Source organism: Gavialis gangeticus, unplaced genomic scaffold, assembly GCF_001723915.1.
Source record: "Gavialis gangeticus isolate Ggan-Ray unplaced genomic scaffold, GavGan_comp1, whole genome shotgun sequence".
Classification (NCBI taxonomy): Eukaryota; Metazoa; Chordata; order Crocodylia; family Gavialidae; genus Gavialis; species Gavialis gangeticus.
The window spans coordinates 42,029,367-42,041,796 of NW_017729032.1; the positions used below are offsets into that span (position 1 = coordinate 42,029,367).

Here is a 12,430-nt window from a genome sequence, read left to right on the forward strand (position 1 = left end):
GGGTTGGGAGTGAAGGCCACAGGCAGGTCTGGGGGGCTGCAGGCTAGGAGTGAAGGGCACCAGTGGAAACTGGGGGCTGTAGGTTGGGAGTGAGGGCCATTGCAGGGGAGGGGGAGGGTGGACAGCAGGTTGGGAGTGAGGGAGACCAGCAGGGCCAGGGGGCTGTAGGTCAGGAATGTGGGGCACTGGCAGGGCCAGGGGACTATGGGTTGGGACTGTGGGGCAGGGGCAGGGCGCTGGCATAGCAGGGTTGATCAGTGACACAAAGCAGGCAACTCCTAATAACCTCAATTTTGTGGCCAGCTACTTTGGCTTGGGCAAGCCCATGGTGAGATTAGCTCTAATGGAGATGTGGTATAATGGCCAGAGGATGCGGATATTGCAGTTTTTCCAACTTGCCAAACTTCAGGAAGTTATTGCAGGATTTCCCCCCACCCCTATTTTTACAGGTTTATAATTTGGCCAAATTTGGATGGATTTTATAGTCTTTTCTTAAATTATAATCACAAGGCACAGAGGCCACTCCCTTGCCAAACTTCAAGTGAGTACTCCCAAATATGGGGGTCCTAGTACTTCTCAACTCAAACCAAACCCAATCCAACCCAAGGAACCCCTCCCCCGCCCCAACAAACTCCATAAATAAGGCTTGCAAGAATGCTATGTGAACAAAAATAATGTGTCTTTTATAAACCTTATTCTTGAAATCTTGGAAAGAAGAGTTCAGAAGCTTTACAAATCAGTTCATCCTGATGCCTAGCATGGAAAATTTAAGCCAAAATGGTTAAAGACTGGCAAAGCTCTAAGCAATTGAAAACAGTGCCAGGCAGGTTCAGTAGCACCTCATAACACCTTCCATAAAAACTGTCAGCCAGTTGGGCAGTTGGACTCAAAAGAAACTCAATCTTAAACATCTTAGTCATACCTAGCCTTTCATTTTCTTTGTGTTTTAGGGGAAACCAATGAAGATAGTCTTCACATATACCTTGAATGTACTGAACTTCAGAATGTTTTAAATCAAGGGCAAAAGACTGAATTAAAAAATCAAGGTCTTAAATGTGTATCCACCCAAGCAACCAAATGCAAACAGGTGTTATCATATACAGTTAGTGGTCCATCATAACAACCTTGTGTAAAATGCTTGAATAATGAAACATGATTTTTTTTCCTTTGGAAGGTTAATTGATGTATTTTTTCAATTGTTTTGTAATGCTTTTTAATATAAAGTCAATAATGGAGCTTATTTGAAAAGAGATGTGATTAACAAGTCATAGAAACGTTTACAAAAGTAAAAACAAAGATACTTTTGCAGTTATCTTTAGTTAAAATATGCAACGTGACAGATATAAATGTAGACTCAGTAGAGCCTTAAATTTATGAACGTGAACTTCCTTTACTGCATAGCTTCATCAGAAGTACTGGTGACAATACCATTCTTCCTTACTATTTTTGGCCAGTGAGACAAGTTACATACTGAGGTATGTGTTGTTCTGATCAGTGATGACTTTTGATTTAGCAGTTTGTTGAAGAAAGTAAAAATTAAAATCTTAAGCTAGCATCATTTGCTTAGGTATGAGCTGTGAAATAATTGTACTTGTTCTTACAGATGCTGTTATGCAGCCTGCTGATTAAGTGGCTGTCTTGCCCAGCCTGCTATCATTAGTCCTTCTTTGCCCAAACCACTGAATATATACTATGAAGTTTGAAATGATTGCCAGTTCTGAAGAAGTGATGCAGAAATTTCATGAGGAGTTGATCCATGCAAATTTCATAGACTGGTAAGAAGACTTGTCATTCAAACATTTACCTAGAACCTTGTAGCAGCCTAATTGCTCCTCACTGAAAAAAAATAACCACAGATTTAATCTAGCAGTGCATCTAAATATGCACTGAAGTTGAGAATGGGCACTATTAAACACTTGGAGCACATCTGGTGGCCTACAGAGCACTGCATTTAGTTCATTTGGCTTTTTTGTCCCACCCCAAGAGGGAGAAGAGACATCAAAAGGCATGAGCTTTCTATCCTTTGGGACAGGCAGAGCAGACAGCTGTTCCAGTGCAGACAGACAGTCCAGATAGTAGTATTCACAAACAGCAAAAAATGAGAAATAGCCTTCAGCAGATAAGGATGAAATATTTTCTGATGAAAAATGTTGTAATAATTGACAGTGGTGGTTTTACTATTTCTTAAACATGGAAATGTCATGTGACTTGTGGAAGTGACATAGGAAGTTCTGTGCTCTGTTATTCACAGGTTTGGTTTCTAATGTTGCATTACATTACTAAAGTAAACAAACAAATGTTTTGTTCATTATATTGATTTTTGGCTTACACCTATGCTATTTGATTAACGGTGCATTAGGCTGACACTTTCCTATATCATAGTACTTAGGGCTGGAAGGGACCTAAAAAGATCATCAGGTCATCCAGGCAGGAACGGGTGCCAGGATCGTATCACCCCAGCCAAAAATCTGTCCAGCCTCCTCTTGAAGACCCCCAAGGTAGGAGAGAGCACCACCTCACTTGGGAGCCCATTCCAGAGCCTGGCAGCCCTAACTGTAAAGTAATGTCTCCTGATGTCCAGCCTGAACCTTCTCTCTAACAATTTGTGGCTGTTATTCCTAGTGATTTCGGGTGCTGCCCGGGGGAACAGAGCCTCCCCCAATTCCCGCTGGTGCCCCCTGGTGAGTTTGTAAACATCCACCCTATCCCCATCTCAGCCTTCTCTTGTGGAGGGTGAATAGGGGGATAGTTCTAGTTCTCAGCATTTCTCTCATTTCTCCATTCTCAGTTATCTGTTCCAGTGCTTAACCACCCTCAGTTATAAAGTTGTTCCTAATATCCAGTCTAAATTTCCCTTGCTGCAATTTAAGATTTGTTTCTTTTTGTGTGCCCCTGGTCACAGAAAATAATTTAGTTTATTACCATGTTCACTTCTTTATAACAACCATTATCAGGCTCTCTTTTGTCTTCTTTTCTCCAGACTAAATAATCTCAGTTTGTTCCTGCCCTTTTTCATAAATCACGTTCACAATTTTGGAAAATGTTTTACTTGTTCTCTGCTGGGCTTTTCCTTTTTGTTCATGTCTTTCTTGAAGTGTAATAGAAACAATAGTCCAGATGAGATCTCACTGAAAGAATCACTTCCACTGATTTGCATGCAACATGCCTGTTAATATATGCCAGAATTCCATTGGCTTTTCTGGGTTTTCTTGCAAGAGCACACTGGCTTGCATTCAGTTTGCAGTCCACTTTAACACCCAGCTCCTTTTCTGCAGTACTGCCACTTTAGTTTATCATTTCTCTGTTTGTATTTGTGCATTTGATTGTTTTAACAACCTAAGTTGAGGAGTTTATCCTATTGAATTTGACCCTACTGAATTTCATTTGTTTAATTTTGCACCATATTCAGTTTGTCCAGATCATTCCTAATTCTGTCCTCCAAAGTGTCTACCTCAACCAGCTCAATATCTATTACAAACACAATCCCATGCCCCAAATAATATGAAACAGCACCAGACCCAAGACGGACCCCTGTAGAACCCCGCTTGACACCTCCTTCCCAGTTTGCTGTTCAGCCATTGATGACTACTGTTTGTGCAGGAAGAATCGGGGATCCTGGTTTTAGGTACATTCTAAATATCTGTATATTTTGGCATTTGATTTTGGTTTTCTTATCATCGAAAATCAGAGCTCCCTCTGCTCCCTTTATTCACCAGGATGTGGGTCCAGCTGTGCCTGTCCCTCCCACCTCCCACCACTGTTTTGTGTCGCTGAGCAGCCCTGATATTTCACAGATGTCATAGACATTAGGGTTGGAAGGGACCTTAGAAGATCATCGAGTCCAGCCCCCTGCCCCAGGGGCAGGAAGTCAGCTGGGGTCATAGGATCCCAGCAAGATAAACATCCAATTGACTCTTAAAGGAGTCCACAGTAGGTGCTTCGTGCACGTCTGGCGGCAGTCTGTTCCAGGCCTCAGGGGCTCAGACAGTAAAGAAGATCTTCTCTGTCCAGCCTGAAACAGTTTTGGAGGAGTTTGTGACTGTTTGATCATGTCATCCCATAAGGTGCTCTGGCGAGCAGGCATTCCCCCAGATCCTGATGTACAGCCCCTGATAAACTTATAGGAAGCCACCAGGTCCCCCCTGAGCCTGCACTTTTCCAGGCTGAAGAGTCCCATGGCTCTCAGCCTCTCTTCATAAGGCCTGTTTTCCTGTCCTCTGATCATGTGCGTGGCCCTCCTCTGGAGTCTCTCAAGCTTCTCCACATCCTTTTTAAATTGTGGAGCCCAGAATTGGATGTAGTACACTAGCTGCAGCCTCACCAAGGCCAAGTACAGTGGGAGGATGATGTCCTGGGATGTGCTAGAGAAGCATCTATGGATGCAAGCCAGAGTTTTGCTTGCTTTGCTGGTGAAAATCCCAGTCCCAGGTACCCCAGCTCCTGGGATTCCAAAGTATGGGAACAAACACTCCCACCACTCACTCACTGGGAGGCATATGCGCCTCGGTGCTCACTTTCACCCCCTGGTGTTGGAGCTACAGCACTTTACCTAAAAAGTGACTATTCTACCTGGAATGTTCTGTCTGTATGTGAACATCTCTTACCCAGTCAGTTGTTAACTGGTTCATAGTTAGTGGCACCCTAAGATTTCATTTTGAGTTTCCAGTTTTGAAGAATATACTGTTTAGACAGGCCAGTTTCTTGCCACTCTTTCTATCCTTCCTTTCCACTGGTATAGCCTGCTCTTATGACCTTACTTTGGTGTCCTTAAGGTACAGCCAGTTCTTCTGGACTCCTGTTTCCCATAGACTCACTTGCAGTGGTGGATCCAGAGGGGATGCAGTGATGTGACTTCATTCCCTTTTTGTATTGCACTGTACCGTGGGAATCTCTGGGGACTTTTTAGAGTCCTTAAAGCAGGTGAAAATCCTCCTGCCCTTCCTGCTTAAAGGAGTGCCTCTCCTGCACCCCAGTCTGAAAGGCAGACTGAAGGAAAAAAGATCTTTCCTTGTGAACTGAGTCTGCTTATTGCTGTGTTCTCTGTGTAGACTGGAGGCTTTAGTGGCTTTTACCTGGCCAAAACTTAAGTAGCTGAAACTTCTATTCCCATATTTCCTTTCCTTCAAAGCATACTCCAGTTTCCAGAAGCTGTTTTTTAGGGGAGGAAAGGTGTGTATTGTATGAAGGAATATATGGTACTAGCATACAGTCCTCTGAGAAGAGCTCTCATCCATTCAGCCTCCTCTCTTGTTATTTTCATTGTCCATCTTTTTCACCTCCTTTTTACTGTCATATTAAATTTATGTTATATTTTAAATTAAAATAAGGGTGGTAAATTGATAACAGTAGATTATAATCTTAAATAAAACAAGTAGCAAGGTACCTACTATGCAATTCTTCCATTATGTTGGGAGTAGTTTCCACTGAAGGAATCTGTGGATAAGAAAGGAGTTTAATTCTTTGTGTTCATTTATTCCCTGTCCTATCTCAATCTGCCAGTGGCAACGTGTGTCCCTGTTTATTATGAATTACACTGAGACCAAAAATCCATTTCACTTCACTTATAGCAGCCTTCCCCTAACTTGTGAAATCCACTAGAAGGGTTCAGCATGAAATAAATTGCATGCCTTTCAGCTCCATATTACATTGCTAGAGACCTGCTCTTTTCATTGTTTTTTCTGTGCGCGCCTGCATATCTTTCTCCCTCTTTGATGGGGGCTTGCCTAGTATTTTGGGAATTGCTGATCTGCAGAGTAACTGTCCACAGTAATAAGTCTTCTTCATCCTTTAAACTAACCAGTTCCTTGTCATCTTTTGTACTTTTCTTTCTGGTCACTTTATTTTCAGTTTCCCTTCATATGAATGTGTTGGCTGTTGTACAGACAAAATAATCCTCATGCAGCGATCCTTTCCAAAAGAAACTACTGGATCGCTTCAGCTATCCCTGTTATGCAGATATTGTTCACTAAATCTTACTGCATGTCAAGTCTACCAGAAAATGAGCACACTTACATGCCTCCACTTGTCTTTCTCTGAGGTCCTCAGTGGCTTTGAAACGCCTGTTTCTTTCATGCTTTAAACTTTTCATCCTGCTGTGATTTCACACTGGCAGTGAATAGAGAACAGTTACTGTTCCCAACAGCAGACACCAAATGCCAGGGCTTAAGTGACTTTGTTCAGTGCTTGTTTTTATTTCAAATGTAGGTTAAGGCAGGTGTCTAACTTGCCAGGATTTTTTTAAAAATTTAATCTTTTAAAATATTTTTAACAGAGAGTTTCACCAATAAAACTGGAAACACAGTGAAAGGCTTTTATTTTTTACACACAGATACACTGAGAACATCCTAGTGATTAGGAATAGAATCAAGAAGAAAAGATGGAAAAAGAAATACAAAGAAAATAAAGGAAAATGCTAACTTTACCAGCTTTATTTGCTGAATGAATGTTCAAACTTAGTCCCTTTGCATCTTGTTGAAATGAACACTGGATCTGTACATACCTGGTATACCAAATGACAGTGTAAGTGTGCATATATATATGTAAAGATTTGCAAGGTTCTGTCTGTTAAATTTGTTTTGTTAATAGAAGGAGAGTCAATTTTTTTCTGTCTCCTATGATCTCTGAGCAAATAGTCAGCACTACAGAATTAGCAATAGATCACCTCTGTTACATTCCTCAAAGATCAGATATTCCAGATACATTCATCTTAGGGTACTCAGCACTGAATAGCTAATTATTTTGTTTTTATAAGTGATGCAGAATGTATGACCAGTAAGGAAATAATTTAAGTGTGACTAAAGAGCAAAGCAACTCCTTTGTTTATTTGTAATGCCCCAGCATCTGTTGGGAAAGTGATCTGGCATTTTGTTCAGTATTTGGCTGTAAATAGTTCATTCACTTCTATCCCCATGAAGACTAAGTGTTCAGACTCTGCCAACATAAAGGGACGAGTAACTGGAGTGGTTAATCCTACTACCTCAACCGTTTGGTTGCCCCCAAATGTATGCACTGATTTGCCATGTTGGCTAGAGTGGTAGTCACAGCTCTGATGTACTGCCAGATTTGCATAAACAGATATTCTCTATCCCAATTCCAATGGAAATAAAATGCAGAAAGGAAAAAATGTCAGGACATGTTATTTAAAAAGTAGCCTGTTAAAATTCTTGTAAGTATTCCTGGCAGACAAGGTTCTTTGGCTAAATCTGATATCTTTTATTAGACCAACTCAAATACTTAGCAATCTTTGGGGTTTAAATACCCTACGTCAGGCTAAGGAAGCACATGCAGTTAGTGTGTGCTCTTCCTGGATGGAATAAATAGTAAAGAAGCCAGAGGCTGGTATGCATGCAAGAAAGGCAGTCAGTGAAGATGTAAGTTGAGAAGTCAGTAGGTGAGAGACAAGCTGGGGTGAAGGGACATGCTAGGGGATGTCACCTAAGGACAGAGGTGCTAAAAGAATGGGTGGAGCCTATTTACTCGTTCCCCCATTCTGCTTGCACTTCTGGCTCCATGTTGCAGCCATGTGGGCAATCTGCGTCCTGGAGTACAAGGTGTTCTAGGAATTGTACTTTTGCTGAGTGGCAGTGGAGTTCACTGTTGCTGGGAACACTGTTGACTGCATGTTCTGCAATTCATGGCCACCCTGCATGGGCTCTGCTGTCAGAAATGGGGTGAAAATTTCCCCTAGAAGCAGCAAACTCCACTACATTCTGGAGACCTAGAAATCCCAGAACATTTTGCACCAGGTGCGGCTGGTGAACTGAGGCAGGTGGTGTGGGTGGAGCATCACACCGGGAGCGACCCACTGCCTTGCTTCTCCCCCATGACCCAGTGCTGTAGGGAGTGGAGGAGCCACGCAGAAAACTTCCTCCTCACTGCTTCTCACCCTCCCACTGCCCTGGCAACGTGACCCTGCATGCAGGGCTGCAGTGAAGGCAGTGGCACGGGGCTGTGCTCCTCAAAGCAGTGACAAGCACAGGGGGTAGATCACACAGGCAGTGAAGGGGGAGAGAAGCCGTGAGAAATCCTCACACAGCCCCACTGTGCCTAGCCACGCTGTGTTGTGCCCATCAGCTCTGGGAGCCCCGGGGGAGGGAAGTAGCTTGAGCTCACAGCCTGCACCTACCCCAGGTACAGATCTGGGGAGTGTGGGTTCCTCCTGCTGCCTGGGAGTGCACGCGGCAGCAAAGAACCAGCCCTCCCCCTCCCCCAGGTGAGCCACCCGCAGCCCCATCCTGCTCCCTGCTGGGGCCCTGCAGCCATGCATTGTGGCCCCAGACCCAAGCCTCACCTGGCTGAGCAACAGCCTCCCAGCCCTGCCCAGCTCCCTCCCTATCTCAGTCCCCCTTTCCCTCACTTACCTGCTAGAACAGCTCAGCAGACTGCCTGGGGCCAGCGCATGTCTCTGCACATGGCACTCCCTGTCTTTCCACCTTCCTCCCAACATCTCTTTACCCAGGCTGGGGCATCAGTACAGGCTCCCCACTGCCCATTTAAGCAAGTAGCTATTGCAATCCATTCAAAATGGTCAAGTGTTTCCACTGCTTATGCACCACTGGGGCGGTAAGGAGATCGCCCCAAGGTGCCTCTCATGCATATGCCTAGTGGACTGGACCAGCATAATTATGACATCATTGATCATCTTGTTCTGAAACTGGTGGGGTGGCGCCCGACCACCCCCTATTGACCAGTTGCCACTGCCTTGCACTCCAAAATGCACACTGCCTGCAATGCTGCTTACCGCTACTGTCTCTGCCTGTAGCCTCATGGGGAAATGAGAGACGTCTGCCCTGGACACCTTTTTTGCATGCTGCTTCTCTGCCTAGGCCTTAGGCTCAAAGATATTTCAGTTTCATATCAATTTATTCATCTTCCAGTCTTTCTTCTCAGCATCGCTCAGATACACTTAATGTAGAAAGGGCATTCTTGCAATACTTGTGTAAACCTAGCCACGGTGCTAGCTGCAGCCATGTCTGGATTCGAGGTCCTGGGGTATCAAATAGCCTCGGTCAACCTCCCAGCCCCTAAGGCTGGGGCCATCTTGCTGTTGAGTGCTTTCTTGTGGTTTTCTCACACACTGGAGTACATACAGTCTAACTATTTAGTTTATCATTTACAAAACAGTCAACATATGAATGAGGTTAATATCAAAACAGGATATAATGGTCAAAACCAGGGCATCAGTGAACTAAGAGCACTTTATATCAATTGAATAAAGAACACCCTCAGTACAACTCCCCAGCTTAGACCTTGAAACTCAAGAGAATTTCAGCAGGAGTGCACAGAGTTAACCCAAACATCAGCTCTCCTTTACATTAACAACATAGGAACATTCTTGGTGCAGGGAGGCTTGCTTCAGAAAGATGCTGTTCTGCCCTCTGATACAGCCTGCATGGGGAAGAGAAGCTTTCCTTTGGTCCAGCTGTCTGTTGTATCTGCAAAAAAACCCACACTGTTCCCCCTCCCCAAAAGCACCTTTCCCCAATTCCCAGATGCAGTCCCTTGTGCTGATAACTGAAACAACCCTTGATTTATCAGCCACACAGGCCCAGGCTGCGTTCTCAGCAAACTCTCCCCAGCACCTTCCCAGACTGCCATCCCGTTCTCCTAGGCAAGTCTCCCTTATGACCCTTTTCCCGTCCACCAGTCCCTGTGCCTCACAGAGAGAAAAGGATGCCAGGTCTGTCTTCTCCCCATCTCTAACTGCAGCTTTCATTCACAGTCAACAGCCACTGCCAGCTGCAGCATGGTTCTTGCCTGAGCTCTGTGGTCCAGGGCCCCCTCTCTTCAGACCCCTCTCTCTTTTCTGAGCTTGGCTGTCCCAGTGCTGAGCTCTATCACCGTGCCTGCCTCAGGAACCAATCAAAAACATGCATATGCTTTTACAAACACTGTGCCTGCAAACTTTCCCACTTTGCCTTTACAGGTATCTTTAGCCCTGCTGCAAGTCCAGCAGCAGCTATTACACTTGAACAGGACAAAATAATCCAGGAATAGTCCTAAAATGTTCAGGCTTTTTGTGATACCTTTAGAAAGTAGCCTTGGAGATTATCAAAAAGGGTCTCCACCTGTAAAAAAAAAATGTTACAAGCAACATAAGTTTGATGTGCTTGGCCATGTTAGAGCTTGTCTCACTAGAATTCAAGCAACCCCTTTTGCCTGTTTGAGGGATACCACTATTTCTGAAATGTGTAGGGCAGCTTCTTTTCAGCACATTATCCTTTGGCAGAGTTTTCATAATCCAGTGACCTTTTGGTAGGAATGTCATACCATCATTGTTTAAGTAGAAGTCCTATTATCACCCTCCAAGCAAACTGACAATGCTTATAAATCCTCAAGAGTGAAATTTTTGTAATCAGTCATTGGAAGAAGAAAGAATCATTATACATCTTGCTGTTAATGAGATAGTTTAAGATGAATTATCTATGAGAATGTCTAAAGTTTAGGCAAGGATCAAGTGGATGCTGTTGACATAAGAATTTGATTTAATCCATGTCAGGTATGCGCACACCAAAAACTGAAAGCACATGAATAAAATATCACAAAGAATCACAATTACTTTATATTGTTGTGGCAGGGCGGGGCCTGGGATGCCGTGACCTCCCCTCACGCCCCTGCCAACCATGCCAGATCAGGCTTCCTGCACCCTCAATCACTCGCCTGCCATGTCTTTGATCTTTAGTTCATGAAAGGGAGGCTGCCTTTCTCCCTCCCTGGCACGGTGCCTCTGATGCCCACGCTTCTCGCGCCCATGCCCACACCGGGGCCCTTACCCACGCTTCTCGCACCTGCTCTTACTCGCGCTTCTCGCGCCTCTTTACTCACGCCTCTCGCGCTCCACCTGCTCGTGCTTTTCACACCTCTCGCGCTTCTTGCGCCCACCCCCGCACCGGGGCCCTTACCCGTGCTTCTCGCACTCGCGCTTCTCCGTGCTTCCCGCACTCGCGCTTCTCACGCCTCCCCATGCTTCTCGCACTCGCGCATCTCGCATCCTCGCCCACTGGGCCTCTTCCCTGTGCTCGCATAGCCCGCACCGGGGTCTCTTCCCCGTGCCCGCATAGCCCGCACTGGGCTCCTATCCGCGCTTCTCGCGCCCACTACAGCGCCCTCCCTGGCGCTCGGAGCACCCCCACCTTACTGGGGGGCTCCTGTTGAGGCCTCCTCCACCCCTACAGCCTCGCCCAAACCTCCGGTGTAACACTGCGCTCCTCACGCCACAACAACTAAAACCATGAACACAAACCCCTGGGCTATAACATAAATTCCTGGCCAACCTGGCTTACTTCCATGCATCTCCCTATCAGGGTTTTCTCGAGCTCTATTCTCCTTGGCGGCCAGAGGGGGACTGGGCTCTGACCTCAGCCTATGTTGTTTATAAAGGCCAGGCCCTGCCCCCTTCTGGTCAGCTGACCAGACCAGTTGTCACAGCAACCCCGCACCTGTGCTGCCCTGGTGATTGGCAGCTGAGCTGGTCACACTGCCTCCAGTAGCAGGCACCTTAGTGCCCTGCTACAATTGTGTTTTGGTTTTATTTTAAAGAGACTGTACTGAGGGTGCAGGACAAACCATCCCAATGTGCAGGAAGAATAGCAAATGAGGAGCACCAGGGCGTGGCACCTGTCAAGCGGTACGGCTACCCATGCGGCCCTCCGCCCGAAATAATTGCCCACCCCTGGATGACACCAAGCTGGGGGATGTAATAGATGCACTGGATGGTAGGGCTAGGATTCTGAGTGAACTAAACACATTGGTGGAGGACTGGGCCAAAAGAAATCTCATGATCTGCAACAAAGACAAGTGCAAAGTCCTGCGGTTTGGATGGAACAGTCCCATGCTCTGCTACAGTCTGCAGATGACACCAAGCTGGGGGGAGTAGTAGATATGCTGGATGGTAAAGCTAGGGTTCAGAGTCACCTAGACAAATTGGAGAACTGGGCCAAAAGAAACCTCATGAGTTTCAACAAGGACAAGTGCAAAGTCCTGGAATGGAACAATCCCATGCACGAGTACAGGCTGGGGGCTGACTGGCTAAACAGCAGCTCTGCAGAAAACGATGTGGGGGTTACAGTGGGCAATAAGCTGGATATGAGGCAGCAGTGTGCCCTTGTTGCCAAGAAGGCTAAGGCTGCAGTAGTAGGAGTTTTGCCAGCAGATCGAGAAAAGTAATTATTCCCCTCACTGATGATGCCACATATGGAGTAATGTGTCCAGTTTAAGGCCCTTTGCTTTAGAAAGGATGTGAACATGTTGAAAGAGAGTCCAGCAGAGAGCTACAAAAAAAGTTTGAGGGCTGAGGCACATGACTTGTGAGGAGAGGCTGAGGGAACTGGGTTTATTTAATTTGGAAAAGAGAAAACTGAGAGGAGATTTGATAGCACCCTTTAACCACCTGAAGGGTCGTTCCAAACAGGATGGCACTAGACAGTTCTCA

At 45.5% G+C, this 12,430-nt stretch overlaps 1 protein-coding gene across 1 annotated transcript in view; it reads left to right on the plus strand.

The window, feature by feature from the left end:
* Positions 1-1,606: 1,606 nt before the first annotated feature.
* The window catches only part of SGCG (sarcoglycan gamma), a 261,016-nt gene continuing 250,192 nt past the window's right edge, over positions 1,607-12,430 (plus strand). The window contains exon 1 of the mRNA XM_019525497.1: positions 1,607-1,775. The gene's annotated coding sequence lies outside the window, so the exon portion shown is untranslated. The remainder of the gene's footprint in view (positions 1,776-12,430) is intronic.